At 34.6% G+C, this 22,416-nt stretch overlaps 1 pseudogene; it reads right to left on the reverse strand.

The window, feature by feature from the left end:
* Nucleotides 1-175: 175 nt before the first annotated feature.
* On the reverse strand, nt 176-20,991 carry LOC128221525 (NAD(P)H-hydrate epimerase-like; annotated as a pseudogene).
* Nucleotides 20,992-22,416: the final 1,425 nt, after the last annotated feature.

Consider the following 22,416-nt stretch of genomic DNA (forward strand, 5'->3'; position numbering starts at 1 on the left):
GTGAAATAAATAACTCAACTTATAACATATGACTATTTATTGTCATAATTATATCGAAAACAGGAAAGGAAATAACTGAAAAATGTTTTAAAGTACTTTTTAAGCGAAAGTAAGTAACCTATCACATATTATCATGCCCTCAACTGTTCATTTTATATTAATACTTTATTTCACTTTATGACATGTTTGTATGGATCAGTTCAACCTGAAACGCATATAACACATCACATATAACACATTTTTCAACATGAAAGGGAGGTACCATATCAGCAATTTAAAAACGCACACACAAACGATTGACGTCAGTTCCCTGTTTGACTGAAGCCGCTATGCGGTCCCGTCCTGCTGAAAAGACAAAACACAAGTAAAAGAATTTAACTGGTCAATAGGTATTTACCTCAACTGATCTGCAATAATTCGACAATTTGTTTAGAAAAAAATTGAATGATTGACTACATCAGCAGATAAAGCCCCTGCGTCTTATGCGCCGTCAACAGTTAAGAACATTATAATGCATCCTATTTGGAGACTTATCCTAGGTCTAACTTTTCTTAAAAATGCTTTAACTGATACACATATATGCGAATGGTGGATGCCTAGTGCGCAAAAAAAATATAAATTTTAGATAGAAAATAATATATATACAAACATCAAGATTTGTTGACCTTTAAATTTAAAAACTAATTTCTCATAATATTTCAGTTATAATAAAGAGAACAAATCACATTCAAAACTATGGGCAATATATTGTTTGAGTTTTTTTAACAAACTAGTATTAATCATTCATCAACAAGCAATACTCTTTGAAATAACACCAAAATGACATGTGGTCACAGGGCATCATAATTTAACATACCAGATTGAATTACTAGATTGGATCGGCACATACCTCTCCTACATACCATTGGGTGGGCATTTAAACACAACCATACCTTTAATTCCACCACACAGTCAGTGCCAGGGTAAGGCGGCAGGTTCAGCTGGTATTTTTGTTCCAAAGTACGAGGAACAAATCTTCCGCCAAGGTAGTGGTGTTTTCCTTTGAACAGGCGAGCACATTGTTTAGGAGCAGTTAGTGAGATAAGCAGTTCGGGTTGAAGACCATTAGGATCGCCTTTTTCAACGTCCCATCCTAAAACATAAAGGAGTAGGTAGCGAGATCAGAAACACCTATTACCAGTCGTTTGGGTGTCGAAGCTGAACAAATGGGAGTAACTTTTGAGATCAGTAGAGCAAGGGCCGTTTTCACTAATGTATTGAATCTCAAAATGAAAATTCTTCATCTTATTCCACAATTGTTATAAGAAGAACAATGCATGTACAACTGGTATCAAACTTTGCAAAACAAACATGCCAAACATGTTTTGAAACATAATGACAATAAACATTAACAATATTGCATATACTTTTATAAAGCGTTTTTCTAAGCAATGGGTATCAAAATCAGAATCAATAGGTTAGTGAACTTGATTTTTTTACACAAACTTAACTGTAATGTAGCAGTTACGGATATGATTAGACCAGAACAGAGATCTTTTGGGTTGCTTGTGTCTTTATTTCGACGTTAAGATTTATGTTTCAGGCTCTCCAACAATACATCTGAATAAACTAGGAGAAAACTAGGAATTTTTCGAGCAGAAAACCAGAAAAAAACTAGGAATACTGAGACAAAAACTAGGTGACATTATCAGATAAAGTATTACATTACTTCTGTTTAACTGTCCAATTACCTTACATATAAGTGTTCAGCTGACTGTAAATTTGTTTCTGTTTGGCGTCACTTCAGCATAGTACAACCTTAAATCATCATGGTTGAAGGCCGAACTATGTATCAGTGACACGAAACCACTACTGCATAGGCAAGTCAGCTGAACATCTCTACATTTTTTTCTGCAAGAAAACCTTCAAAAAAAAGGAAAACACAAAATTTACACTTTCAGTCTGGACATCAAGCCGCAAATGAAAAACTAGGAATACTGGGATCATTTTAAAAACACTAGGGAAAACTATTAGCACTTTAAAAATTTAGGAAATACTAGGAAAACTTGGAAGAACTAGGAAAGGCTGGAGAGCCTGCTGTTTAATTTTCAGCCCGAGATACAGATTATCGACGTTTACGAAATAGAAAAACGCATTAACATTTACTAACATGATAAATTACACATCAATTAGTTAAAACGGCATCTTACACGTATTTTGCTTATAACAATTCCAAACAAAGAATGTTTACTTAACTCAGTACAAATATTTCAAGTAATTTGAAGGAATAAGGGAAGTGTGACGCCCTGACGTAACTAATTGACTGGTGCATTTATTCTGACTAACCTTTACAAATTGAATGATATCGTTCAGAACTATAAAATACCGGATCATTTTGACGGTTATAATGACTCATAAACACATTCGAATATTCATCATTTGAAAGCCAAGTGCAAATAGTGATGAATGAAAGGTAAATGAAGTGATCTCGAAACTCTAGCTCTGGTTTAGCAACTTTTAAACTTTTACTTTAAAAGGGGTTCGTAGATCTCACATGTGTAGGTATATATTTGTTTCAAAATATCAATTTCATTATATGCCATTCATGATTATAGTTTTGGCCTACCTGAGGGAACATCAATGCTGCAAATTGGCGACTCAACCTTTTTCAGCGTGTCCATCACTGGTTCAAATTCTGGTCTCACGGGGGATAGAAATACATGGACATTGAATTAAAACTCATCATATCATTTTAATATGACCTAAAGAAGGCATATTTTCAGTAATATTAAATCAGACGTTTTACAAGGGATGATAGCAACGAATAATTTGTATACGCCTTTGGGGAACTTGCACAAGTAAACTATGACCTGGACAACTAAACAAACAAACAAACAACATATTGTTCACGCAATGTATTACATGTATGTTTGAACATTATAGGAATAAGTAGGTGGGAGTGGAAGATGTCAAAACATATACGTTGTATGAAATAAAACTAAAATCATTTGTTTCCAGAAATATGTTTTCTTATTGTAAAAAACCTTACCTTTAAAACTTAATCCTTTCAAGGCATCAGAAAGAAAGTTGTTCGTGTCTAATATAAGGGAAGCATACCTTTAAAACTAAATCCAAATAAGGCATCGACTACGAAGTTGTACGAGTCGGTTATAAGGTGAGCTTCTGATGGGAAGAAAGATAAAACAGGCATGTCCATCCCTTCACATTGCTGGTACAATGCGTCGGACAGGGGTTTGGGTGGCCGCTTCGGGTAGAAGACCACAACAAACCAACACCGCATGGTTGTCTTTCGTCATCTCTTCTATGGGATACCACTGTAAAAAGGTTCGATCCAACATTATTTAAAAAATGAATTGCGGGACGGAAGTCATTTTCGGGGTATGAACTCATTTTGGCTGATAAAAGTGTGTTGAGTTCGACGGACCAGCCCAACTGCGTTCTTATCGCCGATAATGGCATCAATCACGCAATTCATTACTTAAATTTACACCAATAGTTCATTATTTCATTCAAAAAATGTTTTCAAAAATACTTTATTTAATTTAAGAAAACATAACAGTTAGTCTTCATCACCCACTCTGTATATAGAACAACCCGATCGTAACCGGAAACAGTTAATCAAATGACGTCACAATAACGCGGGAGAATCCATAACTTCAAATTAATTTAAAACGTAAAATTGAAACACTAATGAAAACAATACATTTAGCATATCATTAATTTACTCTTTGTAACATGTTGATTTAAGGTTTTTTTCAGGTCCTGCTGACACAATTCAACAATCACAAGATACACATTTTTCAATTTACATGTATATTGTTATGCGATGATTCGAGATCCGAAGATGTTGCGTTCATCGGAAAATATTCGCAATTGCCGAAAGGCAGTTCATTTAAGGAATGGAAGTTGAAGTGTGGATATTGTCAGTTAAAATGAGTTTCTAGCAAGTTTTTGCCTGTGAACAATGAAAATTGCATATTTCGGAAGATGTAATAATGTTTGAACAAAGTAAGCCAAAGGAAATGAATGCAAAAGGCTTCGCGTTTATTTGTGCCATTGTTTCGTTGTTTCTCTCATGCACCTTACCAATGTTTAACCTTTGCTATCGCATTGGCGCAGCTATAAACGGCCTCATTCATGAGACCATGTCTCTAATCCAATAAACGGATCATCAATAGAAACAGATAACGTACCTTAGCTATCGCCACGGCACAGCTATAACCGGCAAGTATCATAAGCTGGTCAACGCTAAAGGCATATTCCGTAAACAGCTCTTGGTCAATATTCTGAGCTTCTGTCTGACTGAAAACAAAACAAAGTAAATTTCAACAGGTTGGCTAATTCTACAGCATGGCTATCTACAACTCGTGTTTTTCGAGCAGCAAGTCTGTTTTCAGGACTTGTTCGACAGATGACATCGAGCAATCCGACTTGTTACCGAAACTGTCCGATATATTAAGGCCTAAATCATGTTTACTAGCACGATTTTCATATCCTAGTACGCGTGCTTTTTCCGCTATGCTTTAAATCTTTCAACCACCACAAATATAGTTTGAAGAATTGGTTTTGGCTTGTAAGCTTAATTGTACCAATCTAGTCATCAACGCCCTTCGTTTTATCCTTCCATTTCGTTTTATACTGTTCTATTTTCCAGGTTTGCATGTGTTTACATGTGTTTCTTTCATACTTCTGACTGATTTATCTAAAATATCACGTAACATTGCGTGAGCTATTCTCCAGATGCTAAAAGAATGGTATGATAACAATGAAGAGCTAAAAGATTGGTATTGATAAAGGCAAAGGTTAATGGAGGAGTCACGGATGTGATGAAATCCAATTAGTCATATCATTTTGAGAAAACATTATTAAATTCACGTCTTATCACATGTCGTGAGCTACTAAATTCTAGATTCTAATTCTAATTTTCATACTGCTCTTTTTCCTTGTCAAAAGCTCAATTACTTTAGATCTATAGCAAGTAACAATTCAGAAAAGAAACCAGACTCGAGTTTAGTTAGAAAGATGCAACGGTTAATGGCAATATAAACACGAAAAGTTAAATCCATTAATGGTAAAATCAATGAGTTTAGCTTCAATCTATTTCTTGAACATTATCTGCAAATTCCATATGTTAAATACATTGATCCCTTATAAATAGTTCATGATTAAATTGACACAAACATTTTAAATAAATTTCTGCTGAAAAAAAAATCAAATACTTTGCACATAAGATATTAAAATAGTTCCAAGTAAAACGCATGACTTTTAAGGAAACATATTTTACTACCATTTACTGAGAACAGATTTAACAAATTAAGTGTTAATTGAAGTGTTGTAATTATATGAAATTATTAAAGTGTAAAAACTTAAAATAAAAGTGCAACGAATGTGTAGAAAACAGTTGTAAACATGATCTGGGTTGCCATTCAACAATTGAATTGACCTTTAATAAGTGTATGAAAATCGGATTTCATTTGTTATCGATAATCGATTCGAATTTGCCTTTGGACTACTGTTGAAAGTTCATAATATAATTTGGGAATACATTCTTTAAACGTACTGTCATCGTGAGCATTTAAATGTTTTTACCTGGAATTAGTGAGTGTCTATATCCATGCTGGTTTAAACAGTAAATACATTTCCATAACATTTTACTGTCTACAATAACTTAAAGAAACAACACAACAATTAAACACACGCATAATAATTAATTATCAGTTGCAAAATGATGCACACGACATTAAGTAAATTATATTTGCATTTTATCAATTTAATAACACAATGCATAGTTATTAACCTTCAATAACATATTGACCTGGAAATTCCGAACACATATCCAACTTTTATAACATTTCACAAAAAAGTAATTAACATGAAATAAAATCGATATTAAAAACGGTTTTACGAACAGAATGGAACCAGCCGGGATCCCTATGGTAACAGACAATTGTAAAAGGTGGTATGAAATATATAAACCATAAAACATAAATCGTAATTTTTGGAGAATATGGAATGATTTGAGCGAAATTGTTTAAAATTACTTCGTTTTTATAAAAGAGTGACCTCCCTTGTATAATGAACAAAACGACAATGAACCGGAAAGAAAGAAAAAAGTTACATTTTCTGGACTTTAACCGCATTACAAAAAATACATTATTACCGGAAGTAACATAAGCGACATCGATTTTGGACAACCACTATCATTGTCTCCGACATGACATTGTCAGCGACGATGTACGGATTGTACTCGATAATTGTGTCATCACTTACTAAATCTATCAGTGTTCGACATTCATTAAAAACATAACCTTCGGACCTAACAAGAACAATAAAATATTTACTATTACCTAATATACTTGATCCTTGGTATATCCTCACTGCTGTTATCGGAAAGTTCGTGTCGATGCTTATCCTTTTTATGACTCACTTTGCGTCGAAATGACAAACGACTTACATTAATTCGATCCATTTTATTCGCTTAGGAATGGTGTCCTGAATATATGTCAGGAATGTTGTCTTGATTATCCTTCAGGAATGGTGTCCTTAATTTATCTTAGGAATGGTGTCCTGAATATCCCATTAGGAATGGTGTTCTTAATATAGCTCAGGACAGGTGTCTTAGATATATATCAGGAATTGCGTCCTGAATACGTTTCACAAATGGTGTCCTGAATATAGATTCCTTAATATCACTTAGGAATCGTCTCCGGAATCACTTTGTTATGTTTTCTATAAGAACGCTCCGAAACGGTGTCCTAATCCTTTCTCAGGAATAGTAGTGTCCTTTATTTCTCGCAGGATTGTCTTAATAGCCTTCCACAGCGCAAACATCGTTTGAAAGACCAAAACATAAACTGTTTAAAAATTCATGTTTATTTAGTTTAAAATAATTTGATGTTATATATTTATCAAGCATAATACATGTATCCATTGCGACATGTAAAGCTGTAAGTAGGAGTTGATCTTTTTTAAAAGGAAGATTTTATCAGATTTCTAATCAAAAGGCATTTACATTTTTCCGGAAATGTCATTATACAAAGGTCAGTGCAACCAAATAAATAATGTCTTGATGGCGTGTGGTGATTGCAGCTATTTCAAGAAAGATATTTGCATTATTGTTACTCGGAAATTAATTAAATCCACTAGTTTTCATTATCTTATTGAATGTCTTTCTTATTTGAAGGGATATAATCAAGAAATCTCAAGACATTCTTTATTAAGTAGTCTGGGGAAAAACCCTAAAAAGTATAACAAAATAGAATACTTAGGTATGTTTGTCTTGTGTCATAACCTGATCGACGGACAACGAAAATAGCGCTACAACAGCATAGAGACACGACTGCTAAATTTTTGTCACAACGACAGACGATAATTCCAGAATTTACGGCACACATGTATGCAAATGTGACAGTAAACCTATTTGTCACAACGGCGGACAATCACGCAAGATTTCACGAGACAAATGTCTATGTATGACGATGTTATTTTTTCAGTCATAATTACAGACAATGGTGCCTGATTTTATGACACAACTAATAATAAGACTTTAAAAAACAGAAATTACTTAATGCGTCTGCAATAATGAAATCCAAAATAACTGTAGATGCAACAACCTTGTATATGTCTCATTTACATGTAGTCTAAGAAAAAAGTAGTCCCATTGGTAACGTAATACGTCAAGATACCGCTTCCCTATGCTAAAACAATTCATGAGACGACAGCACTTTATTGGCCTGGACAAATCGTTCAATGCAGTTTAGTCGGCGATATCTTCCCTTCCCCCTGAACCGTATATGCATAGTTACTATGCATGGGTGAAAAGGTACAACTTCGTGTTTCGTGATGAGTATTTTGAAAATTCTGATAGGAAACAAAGTGTTTGAAAATATATGCTGTTCTAGATCACGTCAATGACGTACGGCCGCATACCCGGCACTGTAAATTCAATAGTCTCGATATTAGTCACTTTGTCAACCTTTTCTTGTAAACTTGTAAAGTAATGAATACTTTAAATATTAAAGCAGCAATTCTCATGAAAATGCGATTTGAAAAAAAAAAATGAGAGCACTTTTCCGCAAACTTCTTTACACTCCTCATTTATATCATGAACTGCTGCCCTCTGTTTATGGTAGAAGTGCTGAACATATGAACAATGTTTTACATGCAGTAGAGTACCTTACAAATTAGAAGATAATGGTGTTTATTTTTTTCCGTTTCAACGAACAAGCGGCTATCCTGCAGAAGACGAACTGTATATATGTATCTCTTTGTAATATTAGCAAATGAACCTGTCGTTGTTATGGATTATTAGTTGTATATTGGTTGTCTGTATATGTAGCCATGATGAAAGTATTTTTGATATTTTTATTGTGATTTAAGCAGAGAAGAATTGTAAATCATTGCCTGAAAAAACATAAACCAGAGTCTACGATTGGGGTTAAATCATGTTCACGCCTCTGTAATTAATCCCTGTTCCGTTTCGCCTGGCCCAGCCAGGACATTAAAACAAGCCATGAATAACACGGTATCGTGCGTTGCTTTGTTTTTGACAGAAAGACAGCCGGTCAGGCATTCCGTTCAAGAAATGATTTAACAAATTTCTCAGACTACAAAGGTTATCTTAAAGCAAATTTATGAACAAAATTGAATCTGAATGATATGATAAATTAACGGAAAATTTGCAAACTACTTTGGATATGCTCACATATATGCAATTACTCAAACGAAAGTTATTTTATACCCATTTTAGACTGGTTCGTTCGTCGTTTAATGCAAATTTCTGTTTGAGGTACCTAATATATTCGTAAGATACCTTTTGTTTCGATGTTAAACAATATTAAAGTACCAAAACTACTACCAAATTATATTTTGACTGCTTACTGCCTCAGACTCTTAGGTGTAAATAGACAACATCGTTTTCATATAACAATGAGGCATGTGTTGATTTTGATTTAGTTTTTTGAAAAATACCTGAATGACAAGTTATATGATATGTTATAAAATCAACATTACCGTAACAGTAAGACTGAGGTATGTGATAAATAAGTCGTACTTCAAATCAAATTTAATAATTCCGTCAATTTCAAATATACTCCTGTCGCGTTCATTAATTTAAGAAGTGCGAGGAGTGTACAATCGTTAATAAATTGAAAGCGTTCAATTCCAACATTTGATATCTGTTGGATATTACGGCGTCTTAAAAACGTCCAAATGACTAGAAAAACTCTTTGAATGTTAAATTTTCAAATAAAAAATCGCAATCAATCCATCCAAGATATATTGCTATCCAAGACACACTACGAACAATCACAGCGAAGCAGCAAGCAATGCTCTGGGCATCAGTGTAAGGCCTTGTAAGGGCAAGACATCGGTTTACAATATTGCAGCGGTGAGTACCACAGCCTCCCACAACAGCTATTAAACTATACGAAAACATTGGTTAACTGTTTCAGGAAAACACAGTGAAGTTATGACAATTCATTTTTTTTAATGATCAGAAAGGTACAACATTTAATTTGATTATTACTCGAGGAATTAAACATTTTCATGTAGCATGAGTTGAGGATAGCAGAAAACCATAAACATGAGACCGTCCAATAACTTTGCTCTGAACAGAGTTTTCGCTTGGAGTTCGTATGCATCCACGCTAAAAATCGAACCTGTAAAATAAGCAAAACATACTATAAGCGGCAAAGCTTTCGTCTCAATACTGTCTAAAATAGTATTTTGTTCGTGTTTAACTTGTAGCTTTAATTATTGCCAAAGAACATCCTTTGCTTAAACTAAAAAAATGAAACAGAAAGTGGAACATTTAAATAGTTAATGTTTAAATCAACCTTGGACATCTTTATGTGATACGACAAAATGGAATTAGGGATGTCTTGGTTAGAACCGTAAACATAGATTTTTTTTAGAAATTGGACTCGTCCAAGAAGCTGGCTCTGGTCTCATGTACTAAACATTGCAGAGTATACCAAGTATACGTTATACTTACTCAACTTATATCTTATAAGTGTTAAGTTATTAGCATTCAAGTCCGTAAAATCGCTCTCCAAATGTCAGCCTCCATTACATTTTTCCTTTTGGTGAGATTAAATCTAGCTTTATTCTAAAATCGAGATACTTATGTGTTGCGCCGAGCCTGTCATCTTGTCTGCTTTAAGTTTGTGATTCCTACAAGTGTCATGGTGTCAACATTCATGTCTCTGAAATCTCCCCCGAAAGGTCGATCTCTATTATATGTTTTGTCTCTTGGTGATATTATGTCTGCTCCTTGCGATATTTTCAGGATAAAGGTCTTAAACATGTCCAGACATCGCGGATATTGCAGACTGCTCGATGCTTCACAAATCTCCCCCTACGACACCATCGGATATTAAGTCCAAGGTGACGCGTTGGCTTCGGCGGAATGCCCCTCTATTGTCCGTGTTGGTAAAACATGTGACGCTGTCTTACCGCAATATTTGCAACACCCGTGATGTGTTGGGTGCCCAAAAAACTTTTTTTCACAGGTTTAAATCAAAACACTGCTATTGAACGCTCTACTTTTTATGAATTCTAAAATTCTTTGCCTTTTCATTGGTATGGAATAATGGTTTCTATCAACTCAAAAATTGTCAATCAAGACGTATTGCAAATATAATGTGAAATTATGAGTTGTTCGTCACGCTCACATCCTTCACAATGTTAAACTATCAAAGTTATCGGGCAGTATACAAATCCTGTTAGTGTTATTCCATAAGGACCTGGACTGACCAGACCATGTTGCGGCCGACACCCTCAGTTAGGTAGTGTTATTTGTGGGGTATTAAGAAGCACGTGAGATGTTTTTTGGTACGCATAAGCTAAAATAGTTTGGAGTTTGATATAAATACTATCAAATATGTTAATAACTGAATTAAACTAATATTTCAGATATTACTTACAGAAGTGAGTAGTCGGTTTGCATGGAAAAGTTTCAACCTCCATGTAAATCGTTTTATTTCTACTTGGTGAATAACAGGTGATTTCAAAAACGTAATTTCTTCACCTCATAACCTTTGACGCTCCACCATATGACAGTTCTGAACAGCTTAAAGAGTAAAACCATATGCTCAAGATGTTTTGTTATTTAAATGACATCTGACTTACGCTTACGGTACGCTTGCGTCGCAGAAAATAATACCTTAGAAGCAACCGACCGTCACACAGAATAATTAATTTCAATTATTTTTACAGCAGTTTTGTGAGTGCCGTGTGGAAGCTGTAATAAGTCGCCCCGCAGTTACATTTAATGTTGTCATAATTTCCAGTTTTACAGAGACTAAGAACGGTAGTCTTTAGTTAACATAATTGAAGCCTTGTTGAAGACCTTTTTATAAACGGGTTTTAGTACATACTGTAGTCACTCAGTGTTGATTCCATTCACAAACTTTAAATGACTAAATAAGTAATCACGTATAAGTTTTAAGACCACATTCAATTTGCCAGGACCCTTATCTCAAGTTTCAATGCATTAGTTGTTACGTTGAGTTTCTGTAGTTTTACATAACGAGACAGATAAACACTATGGACAAAAATGCAAAATAAGGAACACTACTTACTGAATAATTATAGAAACTTACATGATAGGGATACTCAGTCATAGTGTTGAAAATTGATTTTAAATTATAGTAGACACTTTCTTGATGTTCTTTTTCGCCAGGCTTAAAGTGACATGACATACATTGACGGTGTAATACACGACGCAGGAATCTATAGATAAAACATACGATGTTGGGTATGAATTTGTTTCATTTTCTGGCTCTATCTGTTAACGTTTACGCTGTCGTCCGTCCCCGTGAAAACGTAAAAACAGAACAAAGTAGCATTTTCAAAACAAGGCTTCAAACGATCAATATATCGAGGGGTAAGTGTGAAAAGGTTCTAAGTGGCATTAAATAAAGAAGATATAACCTTCGCTTACACCCTTCGATATGCTTATGAATATGTTAATGTGGTTTTATTTTTCATATTAATACCGTTTTCCACACATCAAACAGAAGGAAAACCAGAAATAACAAAATTATATTCGATCTTTCGACCCATATGTTACTATTTAGACTACCGATAATCAAACGAATTAACATTTGAGCTGTCTTTTTTTTCCTTTTGGACTTAACATTTTTCTATTATCAGTAATAATGCATGTGCGTTCCAAGAACGCATAAGGGCACTCTCGATGATATATGCTTAACCATTTGCATCGATATTAGATTAACATTGTTTAACACCTTTTGAGGAGAGCTTTTTTCAAAATGATTGCATCTAGACAACATCACTTTTTATTAAGTAGCCATTCGACAATATGCTCCTTCTACAGATGTCTGGGTATAAAACGTTATCAAACAATTATATCACTAAACGCCGATCATCGCAAGGTATGCAAGTATTTACAGTTAACGATCGGCTGATAAAAGCTATGCTTTTAGGCAATGAGAGGATATGTATATATCAAATTAAGGTCGGAATTTCTTTGCTATATGGATATTGCTCTAGTTTACGTTGGTTTAACGCTTGATATCAAACAATGGTTCACGTTGCTCACCTATCATCCATTACACTAACAAGAAAAACGCGCGTCATTGTTAAAGTGACACTCTTATAAAAAATCAATACATACACATGTATAACAAATATAATTTTTGAGTGATTAACCTTTAACCTCTTACTAAATAGAGATAACAAGATTGTGTCCGTATATGTAACAGCAGAAAGGGCAAAAATATCAAATGATCGATATTTACAGTGACCTACTATATATCTCTTAGGTGGGAATACCGTTTTTATGCACATGTCTTTATTATTATTAATTGTGTTACATCTAATGTGGGAGTAATAGTGTTGTATCTTTAAATTGTCACTCCCCTTGCTAATGAGTGTGCCGACATTATTTACTTATTAATATTTGTGTCAAGTGTGTGTTGATTTGTGATGTTGTATGTAACTATTTTTTTTTATTTGGCCATGGTCTGTGTGTCTTAAAAGAAGATTTTTGTTATTTGTTTAAAACGAATTATGTCTATGGAGAGAATCAATAATTGTTCAGGGATATATATTTTGTGTTAATTTGACAAGATATTTCATTTAACACAGATGAGGTGTTTAAGCTGATTAGTACTTTGTAATAACATGTTCTGCAGACAAAACCTGACATTATCTCCCACGTAAAAACACGGTGTCCAATTTCATCGTAAAACTGCTTTCATGTTAATATCAACTTAATTTATATTTGTGAAGACGTCAACCGACATTATCGTAGCGTATTATGGATGAATATTACTAAAATTTAAAATATTACGAAAAGCAATTGAACACAATTATAATGTCAAACTGGTAAAAAATAACATAATTATGCATCCAATAAACATTGAGTGTCTGTTGAAGCTGACCTCAAAACAACGCGTTGTACCATTTTAGATACCGTGCACATATAATTCATCTACTTGAAAACAAGTTCTGCTTCGTGCTTATCCTCATGGTTCTTTGACGAACATGAGAACCATGTTCCTGAATGTGTACATGCTTCTGGAGCGTAAGTAAAGTTAGATAATTTAATTTATTTAAAAGTTGACAGGTTTTATCAGTGATTTGGTCACGCTATTTTAGCAACGCGAAAGTAATTGCGAGATTACACACGATACTTGCATGATACGGAATCAGGAAACGAAAGTATCATGATACGAAATTTTCAATAAGGCGTGCTATATTTTCACTGTTGGATATGGAAAAGGAATGTGATAGGCATATAATAAACTCGTTTACTCCAGAAATGGATTATGTGTCATAAATGAAGACCATGTAATAAGCTATGACAGTATATTATTATGCAAATTAGAAATCAACACCTCCGATTTACATCCCTGTCATATTGGCTTATAACATAATACATTTACATATTGTATGGCATATTCATATTTCATCTGCTTTACCACAACAAACAGAAAGTTTTCATGACACATACACTTAAATGTTGAATATATTTCCAAGTTGCAGAAAGATCCCTCTAAAACTGAGGAAGTAGTTCGCTCCTCAAATTTTCTGCAACAGACCGCCCGACAGACCAAACAACTAACCTTACGACCACTCAAACGTAGCAAATAACAATTTTTCAATGGCGTTAAGTTAACAAAATGGTAATCAACAAAAAAGCTTAGGCATATGGCATTAATTTCAGATGCTATTTACCAGTCTTCTTTTGTCATGTAACTGTAACTTTGGAAACTAAAACGTTACCTTAACTAAGTATTTATCATTTTGACTAAAAATCCACGATGGTTTTGGGGTTTCCTACTATTTCCTCTCATTTGCCAATAAAAGATTCATTCTTATGCTAAACATCCCCGTAAAATTCATATTCCAAATGCAACTTGGTTACAATCAAGATCTTAGTTAATATATATGCGTCACTAAATGATAATAACCAAAACCAAAAACGACCATCTATCACCCAAATTGCCATTGGAAGCGTCCATATTCGTTAACGTGAAGTTCAAGGCGCTGATACATGCAAATGGTTCTGTTAATGGATGATTTCCAGAAGGTGAAAATATATTAATTGGAAATAAAAGCAATCAAAGATAGCTAATAGGATGGGGAATATTCAGAGTTATTAATTGGAATTCTAAATGGTTGTATGAGGCACAAGGGTGCTTTATTCATTTTGATTATATACGTTCTGGAATAAAAATCATGAACACTGCTGGTTTTTGTTATTTCATATAAAGCATGGCTGGATAGCAAATGAGCTAGCAACTTTATCCTTTACTAAAATTGCAATATACGGTACAGGCCGAATACGTCCGATCCTGGTCAAGACTTGTGAGTGGCGATATAGGTTGATGTAAACGAGTTGCATTACGGTGGACTCGAAATGTTTGTTATCTCATACTTTCTTTGGATGAAGGCTAGTTTGCCTATATCGCGTTCGTCTTCATTTAAAGGGACAAGCAAATCGCGGTTATGCATCTGAACACAATAATATTTCAATCATTTTACTCTTTGATTCCAAAATTGCAACAAAAATTGACATCGTTGAGCAATACATTGAATCTTACTTACTGGTGTAACACGTCTCGTACGACACATGTATTTTTCGCATTGTTAGCGCTTTTTTTTTTCAATTTAAAATTTGATAATAGCGTCAGTATATATATCTGTACTCATAAGCAGATACGATCAAAAGATGTAAACCATTATGCGCTATTGTTAAACGACAAAATATGAGTGTTGCGTTGATTCTTTTAAATCATGTAAATGATGTATTATCGGCCTCCATTATCTCGCATTGACAATTCTAGGCTTGTTTTGAGGAAATACTTTATTTGCTGATTTTTTACCATCTGGTGCCTAGTCCCTTTAATTGTTTATTTGTCTGAGAATCATATTGACGTAAGCAGGAAAGAAATTCAATGTTCGAATTTTCGAGCAAGTGTGGATAACACGCAGAATATACAACTTCACCCGAAATACAATGAAGAACTAGAAACATCTATCGAATACCACTGGTTATCAAAACGGTATGCCGTTTGTCAAATTTACCAACACCATTTACTGGTATACCACTGGCATACTGCTGGAATTTTTACTGGGGTTGCCTTTATTTTTATAACTACTGGGCTTGTCCCCAAATGAGATGTTACCACAATTAATTCAACTGTTTCAATTTACCGAAAAGGATGAATAAATATCGAAAGTAATGGTTCCTGTGCATGATACCGTGTTAATTCGTAAAAAAGGTGAAGAAAACACCGTATTTCTATGAGACGATAGTTTGTCACTTTAAAGATTTTAACAGCCCATCAGTCATTTAATAGTTTTGCGTTTCTAGCTATTCAATACACAATTACGATCTTGTTTTCAGTAATAAATATTTTTAGAATTAAAAATAGTGTGAAAGAACAATGTTAAGAGAGCTAGACAGCCCCTGACACCTCAATAGAGTACAAGTACAATGCTTACAGGGCTAGAAGGCTCCTGACCCTAAAAAAGTGTCCGATTACAATGTTTAGAGAGTAAGAGGGCTCATAACTCTCAAATAATGCACGATAACAATATTTAGAGGGCAAGAGGGCTCATGACTCTCGAATAATGCACGATTACACTATTTAGAGGGCTAGAGGGCTCATGACTCTAGAAAAGTGCACGATTACAATGTTTAGAGGGCAAGAGGGCCCATGACTCTAGAAAAGTGCACGATTACACTATTTAGAGGGCAAGAGGGCTCATGACTCTCGAATAATACACGATTACAATGTTTAGAGGAAAAAAAGGGCTCATGACTCTAGAAAATTGTACGATAACAATATTTAGAGAGTAAGAGGGCTCATGACTCTATAAGAGTGTACGATAACAATGTTTAGAGAGAAAGATGGCTCATGACTCTAGAACAGTGCACGATTACAATGTTTAGAGGGCAAGAGGGCTCATGACTCTAGAAAAGTGCACGTTTACAACGTTTAGAGGGCAAGAGGGCTCATGACTCTTAAATTGTATACGGTTACAATGTTTAGAGGGCAAGAGGGCTCATGACTCTAGAAAAGTGCACGATTACAATGTTTAGAGAGCAAGAGGGCTCATGACCCTAGAAAAGTGCACGATTACAATGTTTAGAGGGCAAGAGGGCTCATGATCCTAGACAAGTGCACGATTACAATGTTTAGAGGGCAAGAGGGCTCATGACCCTAGAAAAGTGCACGATTACAATGTTTAGAGAGCATGAGGGCTCATGACCCTAGAAAAGTGCACGATTACAATGTTTATAAGGCTAGAGGGCTTCTGACCCTAAAAAAGTGTACGATTACAATGTTTAGAGAGTAAGAGGGCTCATAACTCTCGAATAATGCACGATTACAATATTTAGAGGGCAAGAGGGCTCATGACTCTCGAATAATGCACGATTACAATGTTTAGAGGGAAAGAGGGCTCATGACTCTAGAAAAGTGTACGATTACAATGTTTAGAGAGTAAGAGGGCTCATAACTCTAAAAAGTGTACGATAACAATGTTTAGAGAGAAAGATGGCTCATGACTCTAGAAAAGTGCACGATTACAATGTTTAGAGGGCAAGAGGGCTCATGACTCTTGAAAAGTGCACGATTACAATGTTTAGAGGGCAAGAGGGCTCATGACTCTAGAAAAGTGCACGATTGCAATGTTAAGAGGGCAAGAGGGCTCATGACTCTAGAAAAGTGCACGATTACAATGTTTAGAGAGCAAGAGGGCTCATGACCCTCAAAAGCTGCACAATTACAATGTTTAGAGGGCAAGAGGGCTCATGACTCTCGAAAAGTGCACGATTACAATGTTTAGAAGGTAAGAGGGCTCATGACTCTAGAAAAGTGCACGATTATAATGTTTAGAGGGCAAGAGGGCCGATGACTCTATAATAGTTCACGATTACAATGTTTAGAGGGCTAGAGAGCTACTGACTCTAAAATTGTATACGGTTACAATGTTTAGAGGGCTAGAGAGCTACTGAATCGAGAATAGTGTACGATTATAATGTTAAGAGTGCACGAGGGCTACTGTCCCTAGAATGATGTACGATTATAATGTTGAGAGGGCTAGATAACTCCTATGTTTAATGGGTTAGAAATCTTATGCCTCTAGAATAGTGTACGGTTACAATGTGAAGAAGGTTAGAGATCTCCTGACTCAAGCAAAGTGTACGATTACAATTGTAAGCGGGCTAGAGAGCTCTTGAATCTAGAAATATAAACGATTACATAGTTTTGAGGGCTAGAGATCTCCTGACTCTAGAAAAGTGTACGGTTACAATGTTATGAGGTCTCATGAGCTCCTGACTCAAGAATAGTGTAGGTTACGATGTGTACAGGATTAGAGAGGTCATGACACTAGAATAGTGTACGGTTACGGTGTTTGGAAGTGCATTGTGAATGCCAATACTAACTTGTCATTGGTAAAACATACGTTATATTTCTTCGAATACAAAGCAGACACTATGAAGACTGAAACGCATGCAACTTTCATAAATATGCGGGAGGAGATTCACAGCATTACTTTGTCATCTGGTAATGGAAACTGTCACTTACCAATAGATACCATTGAAATAAATAGTTTATCCATTAGGATTAAAGCGCAATTGAAACTGCCAGCTTAAACAAGCAATCCGATATTGCTCCAGCTGTCATCATTTATTGACGAGCTATGGGATTTGAATTGAATTGACTAGTTTGAAATTATAACATTTGCTGCCAGAGACCATTTACAGCATTCACGTTACACAATTCAGATAACAATATACATGTCCAACGAACTTCAACTGTATTAGGTATTTAAACTAAAATAATGTATAAAAAATAATGAAAATTTTAGGGAAAGCCCCATAGCCTTATATGTAAGAGGTACCATGTAACGGCCATTACGGGAATAAACGAATGTCAAATAAATACAAAAGAGCTACAAACTTGTAAAAACTTTTTGGATGCAATTTGTTCAAGAACATGTTTGCTTATTACTAATTTTCCCAGTAGCCCTTGATCTATTATTCTTATAAAAAATTAAATCGTGACTAGTTCAAAATTATACTATTGACACCTTTAAGTCGGGATATTGCATTATTAAAAATATGTATAACGTTGTGTGATTTTATTTTTCAAAACTACAGTCCTTGATGTTATTTTATTGTGGTATTGAGCAATTTGTTTATGAAATAATAAAACAATTCTATTACGCATCGGCTTAAGAGCAACCTTTCAATATTGTTTGGGACGACTAAAATTAATGTTTTATGCTCTTTGTCTTTTCAATTCAAGTATTTTGCGGCGGGACTGCAAGGCGGCTTTTAAATGTCGCCAGTATACTTTTTCAATGGACAGAATATTCTTTCTCTGGTCCTGCGGGAGCATCAAATATGACATTGATAATTGAATTTCACAAAAAGATGAAAACCATTTAAAAGCAGTCTAAAGGTTGAAAGCTGTGTTGAATTTCCCTCTTTCCAATAAACAGTCTACCATGCAAGCATGCTGTGAAAGCTTAAGCCATGATTAAGCAATGCTACGTCAGACGGCAGTTTTTAGTTATAGTAACAAACTGTTGAAAATGGCTAAAATGGTGTTCTGAAAATACTGCAAAGTGTTCGGAAAGACTTTGCCTTAATTGTCTTTACATTATGCATTGACTGCTTTATTTGCGTACATTGCAGAATGACCAAGCAAAAATCCAGGTTCACCCTCGGGAAAAAGAAACGGACGACAAGAAAACTGAAGCCTATTTCACATTGGTTAGATGCAACGGTAGATAATTTGTCATGCTATTCACCAAGACAGCCACTTAAAAGAAAAATGAAAACCTCATCTATCTGCACAGAAAGGAATGCAGTTAAGCGTGGGTCACTCGGTGTGCGCTGGGAAGGAGCAAGAAGGAACGAAGGCAAGATGTTAGCCACGACGAGGATGGGGCTCGACATATTATATTATGTAAACAGTAAAGAATAAAACAATAAATGTATATGATTTACAACTTTATTTTTGCCATTTTAAAACTAACCAATATACTCCTTGTATATACTAAAATAACAACAAATCAATATCACAGTTTAATATGTGTACCTGCACATATAAAAATCACAAAAAAATAAAAACATGGCAATGGTAAATAGGTTATATGATTTAAAGCTATATACGTTGAAAAGTATTTAAATAGCACCCATTATAAATGGCAAGTGTAATAGAAAAAAAATAGAATCAACGTGTTATAATGTTTTTAGCACTGTCTTGAAATTACGCGAATAAAATTTAACAATCAATGGTCACTGGTGTCAACGAGATCAAAAACATATACAGCATGGAACGGTTTTAACATGGATGAACTGTTTTTGAAGTATATTCGCAAAGGACTTAAACAGACTTTTTATTTTCTGTATACTTAAACGATCTAAATTATCCAATCAGATGCATGGTGGATAGTTAAAGAAAATAAAACACTGCATCTGCACACAATATGTAACACACCAACAGATGTATATGGGAGTTACTGCAATGCAATGGTGTCCAAACAGCACACATAACATGATTTAAAACAGCCAGTTTACAATACAAGTAAATAGAACGTAACAGATAATTAACAGTTGTAAAAAGCGATAAAAAGTCGCTAAAGTTAACAGACACTTATTAAAGGTCCCGAGTTTTTTCACAGGTATCGAAATGAGATCATGACAAATATAATCGAAGATAACACATGTTAATGTATGAGAAGAAAAGAGTCGTTAAGAAAACATTTTAACAATCGATGTCCCGTATATCAATTTAAACGTGCTTCCCTTTAAAAATAACTTCTTGGCTACTTTACCTTAAGAGAATGCTAATGCTGTTACATTTTTCATATTAAATGTGTATGGGAAATATATTCTGTGTTTCACATTTACACGAAAATTGGATCTTTCTATGAAAGACAAAATATAAATAAGTTGTCAAAACTTGAAATATTTGAGAGTGCATCTTTAAAAGAGAGGACACATCAGAACATCAAAGAACTAGCTGAATTCATTCTGGATGTTTATCCCTCACGTGTCGACGAAGAGATGACGGGTGCTTGTATAGGCTTCCACATTGTTGACAAATAAAAGTTTTTTCGAACAAGTGTGTAGCCAGACGTACGCGGAGATCCCCGCGCCGACTTGTTTTAAAACCATAGATGTCAAATGTCATTTTAAGACTTCCAGTCTCTCGCCTGGAGTGAACCCGTAAATCTGTACTGGTAGCAAAATGCTTGCCACACGTGAAGCACGTGTACTCCTTCTCGTTTTTATGTACAGCACATCTGAAAATAAACGAGGTGGTTATAAATGTAAACTCGGTACTTTGGACAATATGTTTGGGGGTTTTTCAGTGGTCAAAATAATTATAAAATATTAAGGCGAACTTCTGAACGGTCAAGGACAGTTGACTAAATTATTACCAATTTCCTAGAATAAACATGAATCAATACTTCTCACCTGTTTATATTCATCTTTTATTATTATTTTATCATGATATTAACTAAAATTCAATAAATAAGAATACCTGTGACGTCGGTGTTGATCCTTTGTAGGAACACTGTCCCGTAGCAGGTGTAGATGCTAACTTTTCTATGAAGCTTTTCATGCGAAACCATATTCCGCTTATACTTAAAAGAACAGCCGCACGTGCTGCATACATATGGCCGCGTTGACTCCATATCGCCAATCAATTATGAAAGTCAGTTATTATATGCTTAAATAAAAACATATTGTACTTTAAGCGTTGTTCATGCAAATATTAAAAACTGCCGTCTGACGTAGCATTTTGCTAAATAGCTGTCCGACGTAGCATTTTCTAAATTCACTTCGATTCTTGCCAAATTCAATGCTTTTAACACAAAACTAGCACTATAATGTTTGAAAACATCAAAGTTAAAGTGTATTTGCAATATGCGATACACAAGCATTCAAAACAATAATAAAATAAAAAAGGCCGTCTGACGGAGCATTGTCAAAAAGTAAATTCTGTACAGGTTTGTCGAAGTGTTTGGAAAAACTAAATCACGAATCAAACTCTGGTAAAAACCCGGAGGTAAATTGATCACCTCATGTACATACTGAAATACAGGTTAAAGGTAAATGAATCTTATAAGGCATTCAAAAGCTTTTGTAATTTATTATTTAGAGCAATAAAAGGAGTTCAATGGCATTTGTAAGTATGTCAATAAAAGGCGTTCGATGGCATTTGTAATTATAGCAATAACAGGCGTTCAATCGCGTTTTTAATTATAGCACTAACAGGCGTTCAATAATATTTGTAATTATAGCAATAAAAGGCGTTCAATGGCATGGGAAATAGCAAAAATAACAGGCGTTCAATGTTTTCGGTAGGAAAGCAATGAATGCTTATTACATCAGTATTTATTTGCAATTTTATTTGTATAAGTTCTGTTAGTTGAAACAACATTCTTATAAATTGTTTAACTCATAAAACGGGCTTAAAATGATTCGTTGTAGAAAACAGGAGCAAGAAATTGATATGAAATGAGGTTCATAAGTCATTTTTTTCTATAACAAATGCAGTAAAAGACGCGCCAGTTTTAACTCAAGCATCTCTGACAACTCTGTAATTGTTTGTCACTTAAACATGAATATAACACTGCATGTTTGGCTTTATCCACCGACTTATTAAGAGGTCTAGACACATTGAATCTTAGTTAGTAAACTAACCCTTGCCCCTGACTGCATAAAATATATCATAGAATTTGCTTTGTCTGGTTGATGTTTATACAATATTTTTGATTATCAGACGGTTCCGTTCAGAATTTAAGTCTAATTTCCATATATGTCCTGGAGCTGTCATGTTGTGATAACGTAGGTCGGGCTTAGGCAACATTCTTCTTAGCATCAAATTGAAGAAATAGTATTGACCCTTT

This window comes from Mya arenaria, chromosome 16 (assembly GCF_026914265.1).
Source record: "Mya arenaria isolate MELC-2E11 chromosome 16, ASM2691426v1".
Taxonomy (NCBI): Eukaryota; Metazoa; Mollusca; class Bivalvia; order Myida; family Myidae; genus Mya; species Mya arenaria.